At 42.9% G+C, this 25,946-nt stretch overlaps 1 long non-coding RNA gene across 1 annotated transcript in view; it reads left to right on the forward strand.

Moving 5' to 3' along the window:
- LOC120407463 overlaps positions 1–25,946 on the forward strand; it is a 168,764-nt gene that overhangs the window by 95,259 nt on the left and 47,559 nt on the right. Inside the window, exons 3-6 of the long non-coding RNA XR_005599988.1 lie at positions 5,202–5,277; positions 9,488–9,633; positions 16,151–16,249; positions 19,997–20,113. This is a non-coding gene — a long non-coding RNA (uncharacterized LOC120407463). The remainder of the gene's footprint in view (positions 1–5,201; positions 5,278–9,487; positions 9,634–16,150; positions 16,250–19,996; positions 20,114–25,946) is intronic.

Below are 25,946 nucleotides of genomic sequence, written 5' to 3' on the forward strand. Positions count from 1 at the left end.
GTCGTGTTTATGAATAAAGACAAAGAATGGGATTGGTCTATCTTGGGGTACAAGGAAACACATAGAATCCTTCATGTAGGGGACAAACAGTGTGGTTATCTCATGAAAGAAGGGTCACAGCCAAATTGGCTGTGAAGTGCTGCCAGGATTTTGAGGGAGCAATGCTCTACTAAACATGAGAATATCTTTTTAAGGCTCTAGAAGAAGTATTATTCTGTTTTATATGTAACCCTTTTTTCAGTATTTCTACTTGACTACTTGAATACCAATGCATTGTTACATAAAGTTAGTGTGTTTTTCCTACTATAAACATATCTAAATTCTGTGTGTCAAGTAGCATGGAGGTCTGAGGTGTAACTGGTAAATTGAGGTGTACCATTTCTTTGGAAGCAGGAAATTTGTGAATACTGCAAGCGTCCAGTGGACTTCAGGGAGATTCTCACAGGGCTTGGGGGTTAGACTGGGTCTATTGCTAAGCTGTTGAGCAACAGCAGGGCCTATAAGGCCTAGAAAGGGAATGCTTGTGTTGCCCACAGCTGGTGGAGTTGGAGAGATGACCCCCAGCAGGCACAGACAAAACTTCCTCAGGCTAAGGGCAGGTGATAGCGAGGTACCACACAACCCTGGGTTCCCCCCAAGTCCTCTTCAGAGACACTGCTTCTCAGGAGTCCGTCCCCCCCCATTCTTCTTGTCCTGTAGTATGTCCAGCATTCTTTGTTTCCAGATGTATGATGCTACATTTGGCTGTAATGAAACACACACATTATTTGCTTTTATCCAGTTCACCAAATGATCCAGAAGATCATCTGATGATCACAAAAGAAGATCACCTGTCTTCATTATTTACTACTCCCCAGTCTTTGTCCTCTGCAAACTTGATCAGAGATTTTATATTTTCTCCCATGTCAAATAGCAGTGGACCAAGAACCAATCCTTGTAGGACCCCACTAGAAACACATCTGCTCAGTGATGATTCCCCAGTAACAATTATGTTCTAAGACCTGCCACCTAGTTTTTTTTAAAAGCAGCAAAGAATCCTGTGGCACCTTATAGACTAACAGACGTTTTGCAGCATGAGCTTTCGTGTGTGAATACCCACTTCTTCGGATGCAAGTAGTGGAAATTTCCAGGGGCAGGTATATATAAGGAAGCAAGAAGCAAGCTAGAGATAACGAGGTTAGATCAATCAGGGAGGATGAGGCCCTGTTCTAGCAGTTGAGGTGTGAAAACCAAGGGAGGAGAAACTGGTTCTGTAATTGGCAAGCCATTCAGTCTTGGTTTAATCCTGAGCTGATGGTGTCAAATTTGCAGATGAACTGGAGCTCAGCAGTTTCTCTTTGAAGTCTGGTCCTAAAGTTTTTTTGCTGCAGGATGGCCACCTTAAGATCTGCTATTGGGTGGCCAGGGAGGTTGAAGTGTTCTCCTACAGGTTTTTGTATATTGCCATTCCTAATGTCTGATTTGTGTCCATTTATCCTTTTCCTTAGAGACTGTCCAGTTTGGCCGATGTACATAGCAGAGGGGCATTGCTGGCATATGATGGCATATATTACATTGGTGGATGTGCAGGTGAATGAACCGGTGATGGTGTGGCTGATCTGGTTAGGTCCTGTGATGGTGTTCTTGGTGTAGATATGTGGGCAGAGTTGGCATCGAGGTTTGTTGCATGGATTGGTTCCTGAGCTAGAGTTACTATGGTGCGGTATGCAGTTGCTGGTGAGAATATGCTTCAGGTTGGCAGGTTGTCTGTGGGCGAGGACTGGCCTGCCACCCAAGGCCTGTGAAAGTGTGGGATCATTGTCCAGGATGGGTTGTAGATCCCTGATGATGCGTTGGAGGGGTTTTAGCTGGGGACTGTATGTGATGGCCAGTGGAGTCCGGTTGGTTTCTTTCTTGGGTTTGTCTTGCAGTAGGAGGCGTCTGGGTACACGTCTGGCTCTGCTGATCTGTTTCCTTATTTCCTCGTGTGGGTACTGTAGTCTTGAGAATGCTTGGTGGAGATTTTCTAGGTGTTGGTCTCTGTCTGCGGGGTTAGAGCAGATACGGTTGTACCTCAGTGCTTGGCTGTAGACAATGGATCTTGTGGTGTGTCCGGGATGGAAGCTGGAGGCATGAAGGTAGGCATAGCGGTCGGTAGGTTTTTGGTATAGGGTGGTGGTAATGTGACCATCACTTATTTGCACCGTGGGGTCTAGGACGTGGACCTCCCGTGTAGATTGGTCCAGGCTGAGGTTGATGGAGGGGTGGAAGCTGTTGATACTAGTTTTTTTTAAATCCATTTAATATGTGCCACGTTGATTTTTATATGTTCTGGTTTCTTAGTCAAAGTGTTATGCATATTAATATACCCGTTAACAACTCTAATGCTTCATGCAAGCTTCTAAACTGGGGCTACTGCTCTAGTAGTTGGTTTACCACAGAGGGCTGTGGTCAGGTGGTGACTGTTCAAGGCTGTATGTTTCTAGACACTTGAGTGAAATACTGACCTCACTCATGTCAATGAGAGTTTTTTCCATTAACTTCAATGAGACCAGGATTTCACCCTTGATGTGGAAGCTGGAATTGTTTGAGAAGTTAGGCTGGAGCAACTCCTAACCCATGATGATGGGAACATGTCAACCTCCTCCCCCTGTCACCCCTTGGCTTGTTTTAGATCAGGGATCAGCAACCTTTGGCACGTGGCCCATCAGGAAAATCCGCTGGCAGGCAGGGACAGCTTGTTTACCTACAGTGTCCGCAGGTTCGGCTGATCGCAGCTCCCACTGGCCGAGGTTCGCCGTTCCACACCAATGGTGGCAAACTGCAGTGGGAGCTGCAATCAACTGAACTTGTGGATGTTGCAGGTAAACAAATTGTCCTGGCCCACCAGCTGATTTCCCTGATGGCCCGCGTGCCAAAGGTTGCTGATCCCTTCTTTAGGTCATGCGCAAGTCTACATAGAGCTACAATGCTGCCTCTTAAAAAAGCAACATGTGAAGTGGCTCCATAAGTCTTATATTTCAAAGGTAACCACATTGAATGGCATTATCAGGCTGGATATCAACCCTGAATGCTCTTATGTCCTCATACAAATGGACCACTTATTAGCTACAGTACTGTACCAGTTCTTAAAAGGGCCCATGGTTATTCAGGAGCCTCCATGCAAATCTGAAACTTCAAAAACAGGGTTTGGGCACTGAAATCAAACCTCTTACAAGCCAGCAATGGAGGACTAATCCTAAGACTAACTGAAGGCATGTTGGCATCAGCTGGAATTCCTTGGCTCCCGCAGGACCCTTCTTTATGGGCTGTTTTATAATTTAATGTTCCATCCTTTGTCATAATATTTTCAATGTGAAACCATTGCACTTGCATTTTCTGCATTTTTAATAGTGTTTTTCTTTTCATACACCCTTGATTTATGTTTAGGGGCAATGTTGTTCAGCATGTGAAGGCTCTAAAATGAACAAAAGGAAAACTGATAATCCATAACTTGGAAGTACAAGCTGTGGTATCTCTTCTTGTTCGCTCCTACTCTTTGCTTTGATGCCACTCAGGCTCTTAAATCTTGAAGTCTTTTTAGGCTGGAAATAGCATTTGTCTTCTAAATGTCATTTCAGAATTGATATCTATGGATATCCTTTTGTCTTATCTCTTTGTGTGACACTCTTGTGGCAGATGGAGCAAATAGCCCAGTATATTTTCCAGGAATTATGTTTAAAAATAAGTCTTCCAGACTGATGTTGGTACCAGCAGCTGGTGAAAGGAGAAGAATTTTTTCCTGAATGTCACAGGTTTTTTTTTTGTTTTGTTTTTAATATCTGCAGTAATTAGAATTGCTAACTTCGGGTTAAATTTACAGAGGGACCCTAATGTACAGGTTTTCTCTCAAGACTGTTATGAGCTTTCCTCTTCAGCCACCTTTGTTCCTCCCCACACCCCGCTGTTTCTTGTTGCAGTCCTCTACTTGAAATAGCTGCCGGTTGGGAGCTTGATCACATGACCAATGGCCTGGTGTTGTATGGCAAAAGCTTTACAAGTATGCCTGTATTCCTTCCCTGCGTCTAGTCCTCAGTCTTAAGTATCTAACTAGGAGACAGGTCAGGTACCAAAATATTCACCCAATCCAAGGGTTGTTAGAAGTTTTTCAGGACAAATGAGGGCCATCACTAATGAGATCCATGTGATTCATGCTAAGGCTTTCTGACAAAAGCAAAGAAAATCAGAACTTGATGTAAAACTTTACCCTCCCCTCATCCTGTGGAGCTTTGATTCCATAGCACAAAATGTGATGTTAGCTAAATAACTCCCTGAAACTGCTGTAATATAAAAAGATTTTTAAAATAAAGCTTATTGCACTCTTAGGCATGATCAATCCATGTATAACTATGACAAATATGTAGCACAGGGGTCGGCAACCTTTCAGAAGTGGTGTGCTGAGTCTTCATTTATTCACTCTGATTTAAGGTTTCGCGTGCCAGTCATACATTTTAACGTTTTTAGAAGGTCTCTTTCTATAAGTCTATAATATATAACTAAACTATTGTATGTAAAGTAAATAAGGTTTTTAAAATGTTTAAGAAGCTTCATTTAAAATTAAATTAAAATGCAGACCCGGGCAGTGCGAGTGCCAGTGAAAATCAGCTTGCGTGCCACCTTTGGCACGCGTGCCACAGGTTGCCTACCCCTGATGTAGCATATGATCTCCAGAATGCAGAACAACATACCTGCTACTGTCTGACTGAACAGTGCTTAAAAAGGCCTGGCCATAGCATGGATGATACCAACAATACCTGCTGTTCCCATTAAAGGGCAGTGGGACAGTGATGAAACTATAGCAAAAAAACAGATCACTTGACAGCACTAAGAAATATCCCAAGTCAACACTTGGTTGTGTATCCATGCAGTTGGGTACAGAAGTGGCTGGAATGGGCAAGTCTGAAATGGCATGCAGCGGGCACTCCATAGCAGTCCCTGGACTCAGGTGCTCAGTACTGGTACACACAGGGGACTTGTGCAGAAGAAGAGAAGACATAACTACTGACAGGATTTACAGTCTAGGAACAGCACACTGGCAACAAACACACCAGCACATAAGTCCAGACGTAATACTTCCTACCTGGCCCATGGCTTATTGGCTTCACATCCAGCCATAGTAGAAAGCTGGAAACAGTCTGCTGGATATGTAGTTTTGCTGATTCTGCTCTTTTTTTTACGTACAGTCTAGGGAGAATCTGCTGCTGAAGAAAATAACTCCCTGTCTCTGCCCCTGGAATCAGAGCAAAACAGAAGCATACAGTATGTATTACTTGACAGCACCCAAAATTGCTAAGATCCTCAAGATACAGATACATTACACTTTTTAAAAAAATGGAAAGCTCTCTGGGGTAGGCACTCTCTCACTCTGTGGTTTTTACAGTTCTCAGCACCACTAAATCTAGTAGCTGTTTTTAAACTTTTCTCACCTAGAAAACTTTCTAGTACATTTGTACAGATGTGTTCAGGATATCATAGCCCTAGTAGTGGTGTGCATTTCTGAACACCTACTGAGAGATGTAGGCACCCTCAACTCCCACTGACTTCCATGGGCATTGAGGGGCTTGGAACCCTGCAGAGTTAGTCCATTTTCATTGAAGCAAAGAAGGGGGGTGTGTTTCATGCACATGGAGTGATCTATAGATAGAATACCTAATGACTTTCTAAAGATGTTGTCCTCATGAGTAGGACCTTTAATTACTTGCCAGTGCTGACAGCTAGTCTTCAGGAATTATTGGCGACCTTTTCCTTGCAGGAGAAATGCAGTATGCAATTGAAAACTGTTAGATGCATTTTGCCTTGCTGCAACGACACATCAACAGGAAACCTTCTGAGAAAATAAGTGCTAGAAAAATTAGATCTTTCCTATAAAAATGACAAATGGGTGCTTTGAAAATGGAAGACACCTAATCCAAGTCTACCTCGGTGCTTCATCAATAAAAGGAGTAATTGTTGAGGAACTGATTCCTTCTAACCTTGGATAAGGAGTTGCCTCTGTAACAATGCTGTGTTTGTGTCTTGTGCACTGAACACGATAAGGGAATGCCACTTGCATTAGTAAATGCAGACATGAGCTGGTATTCTTTTAGTAAGGCACAGCCTTGTTGAAGGGTTAACAATAATGTTTAGCAATGCACTTAGCACTTTATGATGAAAGCCTTGTACAAACATTAATCAAGAGGTGACGTTTTAACAGTGGGCTACTACTTCTAAAGATTGGACTGTTTCATCAGAGACAAACAAAGAAAATGGGGGCGAAGGAAGCAAAACGATAATTCTGCTAATTTTGAATTTTCTTATGCATAAGTTATAGCACATGAATCACATGACCAGAACCTACAGTAAATCAAATAATCCCTTAGTTCCTAATTTAAATCCAGTTTTAACTGATCCTTTTATTTTTGTGGCTACAGTTTTATAGGTAGAGTTATGTGGCTCCAGTCAGTCATGAAACTAATTTTGGGCCCATAGCTGGCCATGTAACTTATGTATAGGCCTCAATTATTTATATATAGTCAATTATTTGACTTTGCAAGTTGTGGCGCAAAAAGATTAGATTTGAAAATCTGGCCATAATTCAGGCAGCCCATTATTCAAACAGGTTTTCATAGAATCATAGGACAGGAAGGGACCTCAAGAGGTCATCTAGTTCAGTCCCCTGCACTCATGGCTAAGTATTATCTAGGCCATGCCTGGCAGGTGTTTGTCTCACCTGCTCTTAAAAATCTCCAATGATAGAGATTCCACAACCTCCCTAGGCATTTTATTCCAGTGCTTAACCACCCTGACAGGAAGTTTTTCCTAATGTCCAACCTACACCATCCTTGCTGCAATTTATGCCCATTGCTTCTTGTCCTAGCCTCAGAGATTAAGAAAAACAATTTTTCTCCCTCCTCCCTGTAACAACCTTTTATGTACTTGAAAACTGTTATCATGTCCCCTCTCAGTCTTCTCTTTTACAGACTAAACAAATCCATTTTTTTTTTCAATCTTTCCTCATTGGTCATGTTTTCTAGACCATTAATCATTTTTGTCACTCTTCTCTGGACTTTTTCCAATTTCTCCACATCCTTCCTGAAATGTGACACCCAGAAATGGACACAATACTCCAGCTGAGGCCTAATCAGCACAGAGTAGAGCAGAAGAATTACTTCTCATGTCTTACTTATATGTGTGTACCTTAAACTCACCTGTCCAATAAAGGGATTAAATCTCTTCACTGGAGTGAGAAAAAAGCTCCCGCCCTGCTCTATAAAGGTTGCATTTGCTTCCATGCTCGGAGGAAAGGGCCTTTATGGCTGTCTGAATGATCCCTGGCTGAAGTGGCCACTTGGAAGGGTGTAGCTGAGAACTTCTGCAATGAGCAGTAAAGATTATGTGAACATAAGCCAAATTGGCAGAGCCAGGGGTTTGTTAATTATCCCTCTTTGCAAAGGGAGACCAACCCGCTGCACAGGTTCCATTTTGTGTTGGTCTATACCAATGTGTTGAGATGAGAAAAGAGCTATTTGCATTGTTTCCCATTTATAACAAGGGAAAAGCAGAACTACTCATTTGATCTTGCAGAAAGGGAATTCTTCAAGTTATCCCCCAACCACCACGAAGAAGAAGCTAGACCTGTTAATTTCCCTCCTTAGTCAAGTTCAAATAGCTGCCTACTTGCCTGCCAACAAAGAAAGCCCTGAAGAATTGTTCCCTTCTATAACGAGAAAGGACCTTGTTTAACTGTTCTCAGACCTTTGTGTTTCTATTTTCTTTAAAGAGTTAGCAGTGCCTTATTCAAGGGATGCGCTAGTTACCATTTTACACAGTGCTAGTGGCAATTTCCTATATCAATAAAAGATATAACACAGAAAACAGCTGACCCTTGTGTATATATGCAGCTAATCAATTCTGCCTTTATTATTAAAAATAATACACGAGTTTTGCATTGTGTGTTACGGAGCTATAGAAAGGACATTATTTATATCCCAAAGAGTCAAAGACATGAAAATAACAGTGAAGACAGCAGAAGTGAGGGGCAAGAGTAAAACAAACACAAATAGTAAAGCCTGTCTTCAGGTTTGCCAGAGCTCTGCTAGGAGTGTCTGGAGGAGGGAGGGTGAAGGTGGCTTAAAGCCACCTCCGCACTCCCAACATCACCAAGGTAGCCAGCAGTTGGTTCAGCCCCTGGAACAAGTCATAACCGCCTCAGAGGTGCCCCATAAGCTAGTGCAAGGTAGAATCATACAAGAGGTTGAAGGCTGTATAGTGGCAGAGGTCACTAGAATGTGCTGTGTTCTGTCAATACCTTCTCATGCCACTGGTAGAGACTCTGCACTGGGTACAATTTAAGAGAGATTGTACTGAGCTGTTATACTCCCTCTATGCCAGTTGAGGTTTCTCCTACTCAAAGGGAACCTCCAACTGCCCTTTCAAGGCAGCTTCACAGATCCTTTGTTCTTCCCCAAAGGTGTAAAGAGACCCTAGGGTCTGACCCATGCTTTCAAACCTGTTTTTAAAGCTGTTTTTATTGTACTCTGACTAATTTTCAAAAAGCGCTTTGGTGTACCAAGTTTGTTTTTAAAGTTGGGGTACATTGGAGACAATACTAGATGTAATTTCAGTTAATATTGAAATATAGTAACAGTATGCGGTTCTTTTCTGACTAAACTAGATATTACTCTTCCCAATTCACCCTCCAAGCTAATTTGTGTAGCACAGTTGTGTACCATTACTCATTGCTTCTAAAAGTAATTTCTTAGGGAGTTTCAAATCTTCCATTTTAAGTTTAGACTCCATTTAGCTCTCTGATAACAGAGTCACTGCCTTGACCCCTCTCTGGGTAGAACTATATGATCCTACCACTATTTTATATTGGATCTCTGGGTTGCAGACCCCCAGTTTTGTGTAAACATGACAGGCCCAACTGTATTTGGCACCTGTGAGAAACTTCCCTACAGAAGGCTGTGATCTGCAGTTAATTCAAGTAACTCAGGAAACAGCATCTTCAAAACAAACACGTTGTTTATTCACCCAAAGGTATGTAGAAAGCAGAGACAATGGATAAAACAACAAAAGACCTATATATGCATGGGTCTTACCTAAACTTTATTTTTTCGTGGCAAGTTTTGGCTGAGTGGAGCTTACCCTGGACACCCATACTTCTGGGCTGTGAGAAAAAGACAGCCCCTCCCACATTTCCTCCATGTCTTTCTCATAGAGACTTGCCTCCAGGTTGTGCTACCCAATCACATACCCCTTCCTCTCTAGGAAGAAGTCTGTAATGGTGTAGGGTCCCTTTGATCCTAGGTTTGGGCTTGGGAAAAATAAACATGATAGCTGGGCTGGAGCCAGACAGGTGTGCATTTCCCAATAAATAGCTCCTGTATTGTTCCATTAAGGACCCTTAATATTCTTGTTGGATATAGCTAATCTTGCATGGAGCTGAAGGACAGAAAGAACCATTAGTCTCACCTCTTATATATTACAGACCATTAAACTTCACCCCATCTGGTGCCGTGTTTTCAGCTGTGGTCAATCCCTGATGAGTCAGTGGAAAGCCCAAGGTGGAAGTATGGGTGCTAGAATACACCCAGTGTACATCAGGGAAATAACATTCCTTCCTGACTCCAGCAGGTAACTGGCTAAAACCCATTTATAGTGGATGCCATGCCAGGATCTCAAAATGCTTTGTAAACAATAATTAATATAGATCCATAACACCACTGTGAAGCATGTGAGTATTATTCCTACTTTTCAGATGAGTAAATTGAAGCACAGAAAAATGAAGGCTGAATTAATATGTGCACAATCCATATTTAGGCAGCTAAATAATTGTTCTGATTTTCAGAGGTGCTGAGCACTCCTACCTGCCATTGAAGTTCCTCTGAAAATCAGGGTTTTTATTTAGGGGCCTAAGTTTAGGCAATCGGAGTTTGAAAATGTTGGACTAACTGACCTGTCCCGATGTCACATTCTGTAGTAGAGCTGCAAATAGAACCCGGACATCCTGGCTCTCAGGACTCTGCCTTAACTGAAAGATGATCCCTTCTCCTTCAAGAGCCAATGCAACATGGGAGATTGCAAGGGGGTGGACAAGAGAAGATGAAGTGAATGAGGGGGGGGGAAGTGATCTTACTTTTCCAAAAAAGCATAATATTTTTAAAAGAGTAAAAAGGATAGAAAGAGAGAGGAAAATGTTATGAGGATAGTATAGGTTGTATATGGGAATGGTGAATATGTGAAAGAGAAGAATTCTTTTTTTCAGTCCAATCAAATCCCTGTTCTTTCATTGGAGCCTCAAGTTTCCTGAGATGATCTTCAATCCTGCTGCCTTCTTCCCTTCTCCTCCAAGACTGGAGATAACTGTCTCACTCTGACTAAGTGACTCCATAGACCATTCCCTCACCCAGGTTTTTATGTTCCCTAATATGTCACCCAGACTTCATCCATCTGTACCATTTTACCTTCTATTAGTTGCTTTTCCTGCTGCAGTACTACCCTTGAATCTCCTTGGCATTGATTTCAAACCAGTTGGTAGTCACACTGATTTTTCACCATTGATGGTGTCTCAAACTCTAGATTTGGAAAACACATATTAGGTCAGCTAGTCTGCCTGCCTGCCAGAGCAAGATTTTCCCCTACAGAATGTTTTCTAAGGGCTTGTCTACACTACAGGACTATTTCAAATCTACTTAAGTCGAATTTGTGGATTTCGATAAATATAAAAATTTTGTATCCCATACTAAATACAATAATTTCTGAGTCTCCATTCACGGGCCAGGCCGGGCTTTGCGGACTGCACTGTGGTGGCTATCCTATCCTTCCCCCCGCACTCTCGCCGCCCATTGAATCGTGGTGGATTTCCCAATGCATGGGGGGGAAATGTCGAAAAATGAACTCAATCCCTCCTCCCTCCCTTGAAAGCTTGAAAGCGCGGGGGCGGCTTTCTGCGTCTTCTGTCTGCGGGTGCGTTGCTGCGCGCAGCAGCGCGCGCTGAGCGAGCATGGCTCCGCGATCGCACGCTCTGCTACTTTCGTTGTCAACTCGTTGCCAACCACCTCCACCTCTTCCAGAGTCAGAGAGGGAGCGGCCGGGGCGCCGCAGCGCGCGGGGTGAGGAGAGGCGGACAAGAGACAAGAAAGCACAAACCGGCGGCAGTGGAGCAATGGAGTGGATCATGGTGATCAAGTGGTGTGTGGGGAGAAAACTGGCACGAAGGTGGCAAGCACAGGACTGTGGCAGGTGTGGGATGAGACATGCAGCTGCAACTTCAGGATGATAGGCTGCGTCTTCCACAGGACTTTGAGGATGTGGTCCCTGACTGTGTGCCCTGCTGTCCTGCGCTGCCGCCCAGCCCTGAAGCAGCTGAAGCGCAGCAAGCTGCCCTGCCTGAGCCCTCTGCCCCAGCCATCTGAGTCGACAGCCGCCGGCACACACTTTGGGCGGGCGTGGCGAACCACTTTGGGGTGGGTCATTTCAGTAGCCCACGTCAATCGTTGAGCAAGCAATCAATCGTTGAGACTGTCCAAAAGGTCATAGGTCATATCATAATGTCAGGTCCATGATTCCCTTCGCGCGTGCGGCTTCCTGGACTGGGGGTGGGGCTATTCCCACCAGCCCACCAGCACAGCCCAACAGCAAACCAGGCCAGGCTATACATTAAGCGTGCTGTGCATTTTTGTGGGGGACCTTGGGGACGTTTTACCAACATCAACGGGCATCAGGGTCGGGTGCGTCGGGTGGGGCAGGTCTGTTTCTTGTTAGCGTGTGTCAGGGAACTTTCTTCCTTTTCACCACTTTCTGGATGCACCGGGGGGACTGCAGATGCAGTGATCTGATGCCCCCGGCCTAAGGCCCTGCCTCTGCCAGCCTTGACCCCAGGCTACGCAGGCCTTGGAACTGGAGAGGCCTCTGCAACTACCGGCTGAGCAGTGAAGAATGGTGAGTGGGTGTGCTTGTGCTCAGGAGATGGCGGTGTGAGCGCTGAGAACTCGGAGAGGACCTTGCGAAGAGGCAACTGAAATGCTGCTCTGCTTGCTGTATCAATCTGAGTGCAAGCTGCTGACCTTTCTGTGTGCTGGGGAGCTGAGGTTGAGGCTGGGCTCCTTTTTTTGGGCATCAGAGACACCCGCGCTGAGCTGTTGAGCAGCGGGAAGCAAAGCAGCTGTTTCCGGGGGGAGATGCGAGCAGCGAGGAGCAGGATGGTTCCCCTGAAGCCACTAGATTTTTTTTAAGAGAGCCTGATCAACCACCCCACTTCCCCACTTCCCCTTTAAATTTTAAAACTAAGGACATGTTTTAGTAATTAATAAAGTTTTTTAACTAAGGAAATTTTTTTTTCTCTAAAAAAATAATCTCTTTCTTGGCTTAATAAGTCTGTTTCTGATTGGGTGGTGGGAAGCATGCTGGCTGGTGGGTGGTGTGCACTGATGGTTGGGTGCAGGAAGGGGGGGGGGTGGTTGGAAGGGGGGGGGTGGGGGGGGCTGGGTGGATTGGGTGTGGGAAGGGGTGAGGGTTGGGGGGGGGGTGAGATCGGAGGGGTCTTGAGGAGTGTGAAGGATCTTTGGGGCTCTGGGCACCGAGGATGTGAGTGGACCAGGCAGAGCATGGGGAGCCCACACTTTACAGATGGCGAGCACACCACACACACAGACACTGCCCCTGGTGCATGACCACAGACCTGTGCACCACACAGTGCACCCTGCAGCCCTGTCCCTGTGCACCATGGCAGTCTGTGTGCTGCCCAGTTGACCCCCTGCAGCTAACCAGAAAGTGACTGGCTGTGGGCTATGCAACATGACAATGAACACCCCACCCACACAGAACAAATTTTCTGACACACATAATGAAACTTTGAACTTGGAGTTGGACCTGGTGAAAAATAATGTAATATTAGTAAGGGTTTGAACTTGGGTTAGGACTGGTTGATGCTTGCTGCTGCTGCTGAAGCTGTTCAGCAGAGCGCGGCCGCGCCCCTGTCGACAACGTCTTGTCACTTGTGCAGACGGGACTGTGAGGCGCTGGCGGCCCCTGCTCCGAGTCAGGTCACTCTGGGTGAGGGGACGGCTCTGCGGCCTGGGGGCGGTTGAGCAGATGCTGTGCAGAGGCTCTCTCCCTCAACTCTCTCTTGCTCCTCAGCGTGCGTACCCTCGCGCCCCCTTCTCCGTTCCCGTTCCAAGCTCCGTTGCTGGCAGGTGTCTCCCTGCCTGCCCTCTGCTCTGCCTGAGCTCTTCCTCCTGCCGCCAGCGCTGCTGCTGGGGCTGTCTCTCTCCTCCTGTGTCTCTGCTCTCTTTTTCTCTTCTCTGCTCCTGCTGGAGGAGCTGGAACAGCAAGGGCGGTGCTTTTCTTTGGAGCTGTGCCTTGCCGTGTGTGTCTGCAGTGATGATAGGGGGCAGTAAGGAGAGGAGCCAAGCTACACAGTCTAGTCATTTTCAGTTAAGAACAAGAAGTGGGGTTTTAAGTTCAGTCGATCTCGAACAGGTCCGAGATTTCAGTTAAGAATTGGCGAAAAGAGAGAAAGGAAGGATAGAGTGCATCTTGAGAAGCAGCTGCATCTCTCATTGCAGAGTGCTTGCAAGTTCACAGTACAGAGTGCTGCCAGGCTAGTGCTTAGCTTGCACAAAGCCTGCTGTGCCTTACAGTGGCAAAAAAGAAGTGGTACAGTAAGCATCCTCTGCTGTGTGCAAGGCAATGCCCAGAAGAGATGATGGTTAGAGGGCATCTAAGCCAGCCAGTGTGCAAAGGGTCATTCTGTTATGCAAAGTCAAACCTGTTAAGCTAGGGGCTGAGGTATGCAAAGTAAAAGTAAAACTCTAAGTGTCATTCTTATAAATTAAAAGTAAAACATGCACAATAGTAACAGTACACTAATTCCACTAAAAGTAAAAGTCACTCATGCACAATAGTAGAGCACCACTACATCACTAACACAACAGAGCGGCGGATAGACACAGAAGCCCTGCACACAGCGCACACCTACGCCCATGCTATCGTGGGATGCTGCGGCCCCTGTACCTGCTGCCTTGCTCCTGAGGATAAGGTGTCCCCCAGAAACCTCCCAATGAGAAACTTTCCCCAGAAGGAGCTTGCTTTTTTCTTTCCAGCTGCTCTCTCTGAGCTTTCCACTGCTCCCTGCTCTTGAACTATTCTTAGAGGATTATTTTATTATTCCTATGTTTGTATATTTTCATATTATTATATTTTTATATCTTAAAAATATTTTTTTTATATTTTTTCTTATTATTTATATATATTCCCTTGTAAATGTTTGTAATTTTCCGATCCTTTAAATGTTTCTGAGCGAGGTGATGATCCTCCTGATAGTCGTCGGGAGGGCGGGGGGGATGAGGGAGGGGGGGCTGTCAGGGGGATGAAGAGAGGGCCCTGGCGTCGGGGAGGGTGGAGAAGGGAGGGGTGTCTGAGGCCCGTCTCCTCAAGACCCTTCCTCATCTTCCCCGGAGGAGGACCCGTCCCGAACGCATTGGCATCTGGTGCCTCGTCACTGGTCGTACACTGCTGGTGGGGGCCAGACTCTCTAGAAGGTGCAGCACCGGGGGTGGAAGCGGAGCGTCTGGGGGCGGGCTGCTTTCTTTGGCGCTTTTTTGCTTGCGCTTTTGATTTTTTCCTTTCTTGTCTCACTTCTTTTTGTTTCCTCTCCGCTCGGCTTCTTCAGCACTGCATCGCATCTTCGGCCTGGCTTTCCGCGCTTCGAGGCTTCGGCGTTCACTCAGCTCAGACAGCAATGGAGACACTCTCTGACCGGTCTCTGCATGCCCCTGGACTCTGGAGGAGCTTGCCTGATGCCTGAGAGATTGCAGAGGCTGCGGACCTCTGGACTCCTGAGAGAATTCCCTCTGCGGAGCTGCATCCTGCCAAGGCTCTGCAATCCAGCATTTCACCAATTGCAGAAAATGAATTCAAATGAACTGAGCCAAATTCTCGTCACTGGGCAGAGGTTCAACACCTCCAAAAGAGCTGGTGCTGTCCAGCGCATCCACAGTGGTGCACTGGCTAGCACTGGCTGCTAGTGCAAGCGCTGCTCCACCACCAGCCTAGAAGCCTAATTCGAGTGAATTCACGCCAGACCAAAGTTCGAATGGGTAAGAGTAAATTCGAATTAAAAAGAAGTTGAACTAAAGAATAAAAGGAATCGCTAACATTTTCTCTACTCCAGTTTAAATCTGCCAAAGAATGAGACTTCCATCAATTCACCTGGGAGATGATTTCACGTACCAATGTAATGATTTTTTTTTCAGAGAGTGTTAGTCTTAACTTTGAATTTTCTGTCCTGTATACTTATAGTGTGGCAATCTTTGTGGCATTTTAAACTGAATTTAATACAGTCATTTGCAGATACATTAGATAACACTGGTGATCCAGATAAATTCATCATTCATGGGACTGTCATATGTCATTTCATAAATGTTCACAGGAATTTATCTGAAGTTAATAGACACTTAGAAGAATGGTGCCATTGTGTTGGCCCTGTAACTTACAAGGAAAGGAAGATGAGAACCAAATTCTAAATCCATTTGTATAGTTCTGCACACTTACTTCATTTGTACACAGAAGCAGGAAGAAAACTTCATTAAGTTTTCCTGCTATTTAATCTATCTATATAGGCAGTTTATAAGTCATGTGGTGTCTTATGAGACAGCATTTCCGCTGCAGAGACTAAAGCAACCAGTGCTGTTTGCTATTTAAGGAATATCTCTCCATGAATTTGATTGCAAAAGTGTAGTCTAAATAAAGCTCAGGAAATTGTGTTCTGACTTCCTGCATTCTATCTTAAGTTTCAGTTGAAAAGATGTTCTTCACTTCCAGTCCAAAACTCTTATGTAGTGTCCTGCATTATGAAGGGCCAATTCTCTTCAACCCCTCTTTATATTAGTAATCTTTATACAAAAAGCCCCATCTGATGGGGCTTTTCTCTCTCACACTAGTGGAAATCAGAAATAAGCCTGTTGGGCAGATCACATCACCTCTCTGTGCTTCAGTTTCCCCATCTGTAAAATGGGGATGATGATACCGACCTCCTTTTAAGGTGCCTTGAGATTTACTGATGAGCTAGGAATTGCTATACCAGTGTCATACGTGTGTGAATAAGCATTGTAAAATAAAGGCACTTTCATAGATTCTGCTTTTCATGCAGAAGTGGATTAGATCCTGAAAAATGGATACATATGAGTGGACCAGAAGTGCCATTTACTTCAACAAGGCTCCGAATGGGCAGAGAGTCCACCTGCAGAGAGTAAGTTACAGAAATGGGGGCATAGTTTTAGATTTGTGAGGTGACTTGTTACATAAATTAGATATTTTTTAAAAAAGCGTATATACTGTGGATTTTAAAATTTGAGAGCCCAGCATTCATAACTATGAATTACGTTGCAGCTCTGTATGGAGATGAACTCCTTCCAAAGCATTGCTTGATACATGAAAAGAACCCAGATTTGTCTCTGATAAAACCTGTGTACTGTCAGTTACCTCAATGCTTTAAGATAGTTTAAAAGTTGCCAGTGTAGCTGGAGAGCCCTAACACAATCGTGAAAGTCTGATTTTGTGATCTGACTACAGCCTGTGATTTTATCAGCAATTAAAAAACAAAAAACAAAACAAACAAAAAAAACCCCACCTCCCCAAAAGTCTTTCATTGATGGAGATTGTGGAGGGGCAAGAAAATTACTTGCCCACTTGGCCAGCATTGTCCCCAAAATGGGTAGCACTGGTGAATGGGGGAGCTTCAGCTAAGGATCTTGGTGCAGGGCTGAGGGGAAGGACACTGACTATATGCATCCCCTGTAAATCTTAAGGATGGGAGCTGTGAAAGCACAGCCTGTCTTTCAATGGAGGTTAGTTTGCTCCTTGAGCAAAGTGGCAACCCTGACCAAAGGGGGGGACATCAAGATTTTTCTTTTCACACATTAAAAACATTTTCTCCTCAGCTAATTTTTTGCTTCAGATTTTCATGAGAGAACTCAACAAAAACACATGTGCACACATTAAGCATGGCCCTGCTGTGAATGTAGTGGACCTGTCTTGTTATTGTTGGAAGACTAGGCAGTTCCCCCAACATGGCACTAACACACTCATGACCACAACTGTATGTATTTAACATAGAACTGTTGTCTCTGGCTGAAAGCCCCTTTAATAAGGTAACAAAATTTTGCTAATATAATCACGTTGCAACATAACCGAGTTTGCTTCCTTTTTCGCTATTCTTCCTAATCTTTCTGCTGTCTGTGATCCTGTAGAATAAGCACCTTGAATACATTTATATAATTACTTCAAGCACTTATATTCAAAGTGAGTATGTATTTAAGGATATGTGAGAGAGGAGCTTAATTTTTTTCCTCTACCAATTGATCATTTTAAAGGTTTATACCAGCTAGGAAATTTCCAAAGGCGTTTTGGTACATGCTACTGTTCAAATATTCATTAGTTGAATTCCACAATAATATTTATTTATAGCCTTACCTCCAAAGATCTGTAAGGTATATATTATTAAAATGGGATCCATACTGGGTTATTGTTGCCTCTCAATACATAATTTTCTCTGGTTAGTTTCTTTACACGTATCCATTTTAGGCTAAAAGAATCCTAATGTCTTCTGGAAATTTCAGCTTCTGTTCCACAAATGTCTTGGGAATCGACAATGCAATAAATCACTCTGATTGACAGCTTTGGCATTTCACAAGGGTGAATCTCCCGCATGTAACTGTGGTATTGAAAATTTTTCAACACATGGTACCAAACCTGTCAGAAAATGTGTTTTTGATCCCTTCAAACTGTCCCATTTTTTGTCCACAGGTTTCCCTTGGTTGTTTTAAAAGTGCACTGTGAGTGCTTGCCATATGTGGAAGGTTTATAGCACTGCATTTTTTTAAAGGACTCCATCATTATCTCTTCTTAAATAAAAAAAAATCCCACTGTGATTTTGACATGTTTCATAGTTGGTGTATGTTAGAGAGACTCACAAGATAGGCTCAGTCACCTAGGATTATCAACCTCTGTAAAACATTCACACACATTATTGTACAGCGATACATTTTTCAGTTTATTCTCTTCCTTTTCCTTTGGCAGTTTTAAGCACTTTTGTATATCACAATTTCCTGAATTCCTATTCCAATGGATTTTTTTCTATTTAACTTTCATGTTTTGTAGTTTGGAAACTACACATCTTGGGTAATGACACTTCCAGTGATGTTTGGATTGATGGAAGATGTCCTGCCACATTACCATACTTAAAACATTACATGTATTATTAAGCCTCTTTAGCTGCTTCAGTCAGCTGAGATCAATGAAGGGGAGACTCCTCTCCCTCTCCAGGATCTCAATCTGGTTTGAGCAACTGTTATCACCGTATCATGATTGCCACATGTCACTTAGCCAAAGACAATGGGGAACTTTACAATAAATAATGGAAAGAAAAATTACTAGAACCACCATAATTGGTGCAAATTGAAAGAAGGTATAAGCACTTATGTTAGGGATAATGTGGAGTATGTTGTAAAAAAAAGTATTATGAAAGATCCCTTATGGCAGCATAACAGAAGGTGATGGGACCTTGCAGCTACCTATCCTCAAACATCAAAGTAAACACCTTTGGGCTTTATTTTGTCCATCCCTGCATTGATGGGGAGATGACTCAACAAACCTTCCCCACTCTTAGAGGGCCTGAGCAGGGCCTGGGAATAATCACAGTGTTTGCATTTCCTAGAGTACCAAGACTGATCTAGGCTAAGTCTGATATTTGTTGCTAGCCTTTCCAAAATGGACAGAGGTAGAATCATGGACTCACTCATCTGCTGTCTCACCTAGGGAGCACAGGCTGCACCCTGGCCTAGAGTGGTGTGGTGGCTGCACTCCCTGTATGTTCCCAGAGATAGTGTTCATATCTGAGGCCTGGTCTATACTTAAAACATAGGCCAACATAGCTACATTGTCAGGGGTATGAAAAAGCCCCACCTTTGACCACCATAGCTATGCCAACCTAACCCCCACTGTAGACACAGCAGTGTCAATGAAAGTGACCTAATGTTGACCAAGCTACCAATCATGCAGGTGGTGTTCTTACATGAATGGGGAAAAAACCCTTGGTCGGTGCAGACTGCATCAACACTACAGGCTTATGCCAGCATAGCTACGGTGACACAGACATACCTTGGAACATGTTGTGCCTGATTCTCAAGTGCCTTATTTACATCTGTGCAAAGAGAGTACCAAATAGGTGTCAAATGCTACCATTGGGGCAAGCGAGTGGGGAGTTCTGCTTTAGTTGTATTTAACTCTCATTATGAACATAGTAAAACGACAACACAAGGTGCAAGGCAACCCACTCCAATGCCTCCAGAGACTCCTGCTGGAGCAATGCAACTTCATGCCACAAGCTGTTCCTTAGGAACAAATGAGCCTTTTTCGCTTACCACACTGCTCTCTATTCCTTTAGCATGGTATTAATGGTCTTCCTCATACTTAGAATAGACTAGCAAATGCTGCTGTAACATTAACTGCTCTGAGCTGTAAATAGTATTCACTGTACTGTAAATGGTGAACTTTCTTGTGTTTTGTGACTCACTAATTAATCTTAAAGAGAAGAATATCAAATATGCACCAGCCTATGGTACGTAATTCTTTTCCTCATCCCTGTTGTTCCCTCTACCCCCCAAAATTCACTGTAATTGGTGAGGGTCCTTAGTATTGCTCAATGGGGTGCCTCAACATCCTTGCCTCATATCACTGAAGTAGTGGCATAGGTATTACATCACTTCATACAGAATTCTGGGGATTTTTTTCACATTTCTTTTTCTCTGAGATGATCTTACCCCTCATTGTAAATCCTCTTCTGCCTTCTATGCCCAGACACCAGCCATGCTGCTGAAGCTAAAAGGACTAATGCACTCTGTTAGAAAGCTATAGTTTTACTTATGAACTTCTAGAATGGGGGGGGGAGCAGGGAATCCAAATGAAAACAGTTTACCATTCCACTCCTGCCTTCCAGGAAACTGAAAACATCAACTCAACAATGGCTTCCAACTTACAATGTTTGTATGTTAACATGTAAATGAAGTGTGGAGGAGAGACTTCAGAATGCAACTGGCAGCATAGACCAGCCAAAGTATGGACTTTTTTTCCTTTGCAATTACAGTAGAAACAATTATGAAAACAGAGTCCCCCCCACCCTGCCTTCCCTAAAGCCAACTAGAATATTTAAATGGTTTCAATGTGGACATCTAATTTAGTAATCATTTCAAGTATTGCTAAGAGCTTATGCATTCTACACAACTTCAAAAGCTGTGATTGCAATTAACTAGGAATTCACATCAAACTGAGCAATTCCCCCCACTGCAGAGGGATTCCTAGTATGCATTGAAACTGTTTCTTCTATTGGAATATGCCCTCTGACATTTCTCACAATTAATCCTCAATTATTATTGCATTTTAATAATAAGTGGCATAAATAATTGTTCATCAGAAATAATGTTTAAATGATAACATGCATCCCAGTGGAAGCAATACATTTGTGCCTTTAAATAATACAGACTATGAGGATTCTTTCTTGGGTTATGTGGACCCATGTCATCTGCTGGAGATGGCTAGAGATTCTGGGGGTGTGTGTGGAAGGGAGAGGGAGTTGTTTGATTGCCTGCTTCATTAGATTGTTGAGAGTTTCCTGTGTGTTCCCCTTCATGGCCTGTTCCTTCAGGATATCAATGTCCAAGTTTACAGTTCCTATCAGGGAGTCTCTTAGGCAGAACAAAAGCTCAGTTGTTAAAAAGTGTCATAGAGCAGCATGTGTGAGACACAAGATTGAATATCCTTCAGGCACACAAAGACAAAGCAATGCTAGGACATCAGCAATGGGGCTTTTCACCATGAGCAAACAGATGGCCACAGTAAAAAAGACCAGTCTTTATGAAAAAGAAATTCTTCCGCCCCCGTCTCACTTGCTTGCAGTTTCAGGGCAACATTTGATATGCTGCAATATCATCAGATGTTTGTGTCCTTTTAATTAAACCAAGAGGTTTGGAATAAGACTGGCCTTGTTTTCAGAGAAGTGTGTTTAAAAAAAAAAAGATAATGGAACTCCTCCGTTTGCAAAAGGCTTGTGTGTAATTTGTCCTTTGCAAGAGCAATCAAAGATAACCTGTGTGCAATTGATTACAGGCATTGGATCCTTTTAATTGCTTGTTTCTACACAGTGTTCTAGTTACAGACTGAAAGTAGATATGTCTGAGCTGTCTTGGAGCTGGGATACTTCCTTTGCTTACATGGTTAAATAATAAAGCTATTAGTAAGCCGCACCCTATAGAACAATCCTATCAGAGACAGAGAGATCCAGAATCTCACCTTTCTTTGTCCCTTCTACCAGCTATTAGGTGTTTGTGTGGAAAACAAGGTTAAAGAATATCATGGTGTTCTCTGGTCCAAAAAAAAAAAGTACAGGGAGGAAAAAAATACCCTCTTGTCCTTCAGGCAGAGGAGACCTGCTAACAAAAAGGTGGGGTGGAGATGGAAAAAGGCTTCATTTGCAAGAACAGGAAGTTGGATCCATGTTCAGCAGATCACCAGAGTGAACAATTTACACAACAATGTCACTGCAAGTTGCAGTCAGGCTGAGTCTGCACTTAGGTTTTGTTTTTATTAGCATTTTGATTCAGCACTTGTATTTCTGAGTAAAATAAATCCAGAAAATGCCAATAAATGATTAGATGCACTAGCACTTACCTTTTTTATAGAACATTGTAACTTCATTACTCTGAATTTGCCTTAATAAGTCTTCAAATATCTAGCTAGCTAGCTATCTCTTTGGGGGTTATTGTAAATTCAGTGAGCAATTATAGCTTTTTGCTACAAAGTTTCTATGCTGACTTTTTCTTGCCTGACAGCAGGTAAGTGACATTAAAATATTAACATACTACATTATACATAAACCTGTTCCTGAATAAGTAATATTCAAAGACCCTGGCTAAAGATTCTGGCTTGCTGCCTGGGGAGCCCTCCTCATTTTTTAAAATGTATCCCAATTATGCCTATGTGCCTGAACAGAAAAATTTAGACTAGAACATCTGTGAACTTTGAGGAAGTTTGAATGTGGATTTGTACTTAGCAGCTGAGCCTTCTTTCCACGATGGGCCAAACCAATCCCCTCATTCTGAACAACCCCAACTTTGCAGAATTTCCATTCGGGATCCAGACTTTGCTATCAGACTTGTTATTAATTATAGTAATTTGACAATTGCATATAGCACCAAAACACATTTTGTTGGTGCAAATTCTAACACTTGCTTGTGTGTAGCTGTTAAACTATCAGAAGCAACATATGCAAAGGTTAGAATTCTTAAAGTATGTGGGTACATGTGTATGCCTATGTAATTTTGTACATTTATAAGTGGCCTAAGGGTGCCCTTTTAAAAATGTACCTCTTAGTATATAATGAGAGTTAGGGCCTAATACAAAACATTTTGAAGTTATAATTTTTTGAAGTTAACATTTTTAATGAAAATGGATTTTTTTAACAAAATGCTTGCATGAAAAGATCTGTTTTTATAAAAAGAAAATGTGGGGTTTTGTCATTGCCAATAATGAACAAAAAATAATTTGGTTTTAAACTGAACGTGTTCAGTTTTCTGCTACAGAAAATCAAAAAAAGTTCAGCTGTTTCATTTTATTTTTTGTTGAAAATAATAATAAAAATAGAAAAAAAATCACAGCAAAAAAAGAAAAACATCTTTCTATAACCAACTCTACCCTAACATCTCAAATTTATCACAACTGCTGCCAACTGAACTTCATATTGGCTGGTTAACAGAAATCACCTCATGGGCTGCTGAACTAGCAAGAAAACATGTATCTTAACATTCCATGTGTTTTAATGGGGAACATTCATGGAATAGGACTGCATGGCTGGTGGAGCAGGAGCTAAAAGCAAAGTGAAGTAGTCTTAATTAAAAAAAAGACACCTGCTAGGTCAAGGACAGACTAGAATGCTCTGGTTGGTTCTAGTGTCAGAGTTAACTGAAAAAGTTTTCAGAATTTCTCAGTCAGCAAGAATTTGCTCACAACTATGTGTGTATCCACTGTCCACCAACTTCAGAGAAACTATACATCCGTTCTCTCTGTTGCTTGAGCAGTAGAAGTTGCTTCAATGATTTAATGTATGGATGTCTGTGATCTTAAAATCAGCAGTCAGCATGAGTTTTGTTCTTAGGCCCATGTATACTTTCCATCAGTAACATATATGTATATAATACAAAACACAAGAATTAGGGGTCACCAAATGATGTTTAATAGGCAGCAGGTTTAAAACAAACAAAAGGAAGTATTTCTTTACACAACGTACAGTCAACCTGTGGAACTCTTTGCCAGAGGATGTTGTAAAGGCCAAGACTATAACAGGGTTCAAAAAAGAACTAGATAAGTTCATGGAGGATAGGTCCATTAATGGCTATTAGCCAGCCTGGGCAGGGATGGGGTCCCTAGCCTCTGTTTGCCAGAAGCTGGGACTGGGCAACAGAGAATGGATCACTTGATGATTACCTGTTCTGTTCATTCCCTCTGGGGCTCCTGGCATTGGCCACTGTCGGAAGACAGGATACTGGGCTAGATGGACCTTTGGTCTGACCTAGTATGGCCATTGGTCTGACCTAGTATGGCCATTCTTATGTAGCCATGGATCATTACTGGTTTTCATTTCAGGACCTAATCAAAGACTCCAGAAAAGCCCAAGGCAGACCCTTTTCCATCATCACTGAAAGGATGGACAAATACAAAGAAATTACCTCGGGATGTTTTCTAAAGCAAGTACATTATATTTTTATGTCATATAAATGCCACAACAGCTGTTTAACAAAGTGGATATCACTGCTTAAGGCTACAGCTTTCATGATTACTTTTTAAAGTGATGAGCAGTAGTTTATAATGAGCAATATTTTATTTCACTTATCTTCGCTAACATTGCACATGAAAAATGTGACAGTGCCACTACAAAACTACTTAGCAAAAAATGTTCTGAGATCACTATTCCTGTTATCATACAAATGCATGAGTTACCCATTCATTACAAAGTGACAAAGAGTCCTGTGGCACCTTATAGACTAACAGAAGTATTGGAGCATAAGCTTTCATGGGTGAATACCCACTTTGTTAGACGTATTCACCCACGAAAGCTTATGCTCCAATATTTCTGTTAGTCTATAAGGTGCTGCCAGGACTCTTTGTTGCTTTTTACAGATCCAGACTAACATGGCTACCCCTCTGATACTTGACACCATTCATTACAAAGACTTGGTCCTTAAACAGCTGATTTAGCATCTTCTGTCCATGCAGCAGCTATGGGAGCCTTGATGCCTTTCCTAATGGCTCTGACTGTATCCAGGGAGAAAAAAGACAGTTAACAGGCTTTAAAAAGGAAGTTTCAGAATGAATAACTGCTGTGGTATATAGTCCCATGCACAACCCTTTCTGAGAAGACCAGTAACTGGAAAGATTTCACAGGCCATCCTCTAGCCCACCAGGGAGTTAGGATCCTACAAAACAGTCATGGTTATACCTCAGGAATGACAGGAAAATTTCCAGAGAAGAATTTTTAAATTTTCTTCAGGCTCAAAACTAATATGCATGGATCTCAGATAGAAATAAGTGAGTCCTGGGGCCCCATTTATTCAGTCTTAGTACATCAAAACAGAAAAATGTGCCATCCACCCATTTCAGAAGATGATTTCAACTGGCTTGAAGGAGATCATATCTCCTGAAGGAGATATAAGATAATGGGGATCAGAGAGCACAGTGCCCTCCAAAAGAGAGGACCAGGCAGTAGAATGCGGTAGAAAGCCAGTGAACCCCTCCATATCAAAATGATATCAAACAGGTAGGTTAGATCTATAGAGGTCCACTATCCTGCTACAGCTACTATTTGTCAGGAGTGGAGTTCTTTGTGAAGTGAGGTTCTTAAGGCCTGGTGGTACTGTGACAAGCAGTTTGAGAATACCCAGAAGTGGTGTGAGACACTGAGCTACCCCTTTCAGCCTCAGCAAGTGGGTACTTTGCTGTAGCTAAGCTGTGTGACAACTCCCAGACACACCAGTTTGTCTGCCTTCCCAGCAAACGCTTCAGGGCTTTCCCCAGCCTAAACTTTGCCTTGCTGGTAACAAGCCTCCAGGCCTGAGTTCCTCAGAGAAGTCTCTGCAATACACAGCCCCTATCATCCTACATTCACAGAAGATATTATGTTCACCATTCCCTTAAAGAAACAGCAGCTTGTTATCTTGACTGGAGTTAACAATCTCTTCAGTTCAATCACAATGCTGGGTTGGTTTAGATAAAAAGGAAAACAAGTTAATTTAATCAAAAAGGGAGGTTTTTATGTGAGTTCAAATATTAGGGATAAATATAGAAAGTTTCAACAGGCCTGAGCAGATGTGGAGGAGTTTGGGGGGCTACCCCAGGGAACTGTCATGCACAGTGTGTGCATTGTTGAGGGAGGTGCCTGACAGGGATCAATAAGAAGATAAACTTTGAAAAGATTCTGTTTGTATAAGTGGGGGATGTTTATCTGAACCCAACGTCTGAATGTTTTAAAGTTCATTCCATCACCTTTTGGTGTTTGTGGAGCCACAACTTTCTGCCATCTATACAGAGTCCCATTTCCAGGCTTACACCTGTCACTGCTGCTACTCAGTACAATTTGCAATATGCATAAAACTGAGATCAGAAATCTAAAATTAGATGTTAGTGTTTTTAAAAGGGTTTCTTTTTATTAACTTGTTTCGAGAGAGGAGTGGATTCATTCCTCTGCCATTTCGCCTGTATGTCTTATGCTTTTTTTAAAATGCAGTCATCTTTAAACTTCACTAAAGTGTAGATGACTGTCACAGGTGACTAGCCCTTTAAGAAGGAGCAGGGTCCAGTGCACCTGCACTTATTACCTGCTGCCCAATTGGGCTTAAGAA

This window comes from Mauremys reevesii, linkage group 6 (assembly GCF_016161935.1).
Source record: "Mauremys reevesii isolate NIE-2019 linkage group 6, ASM1616193v1, whole genome shotgun sequence".
Lineage (NCBI taxonomy): Eukaryota > Metazoa > Chordata > Testudines > Geoemydidae > Mauremys > Mauremys reevesii.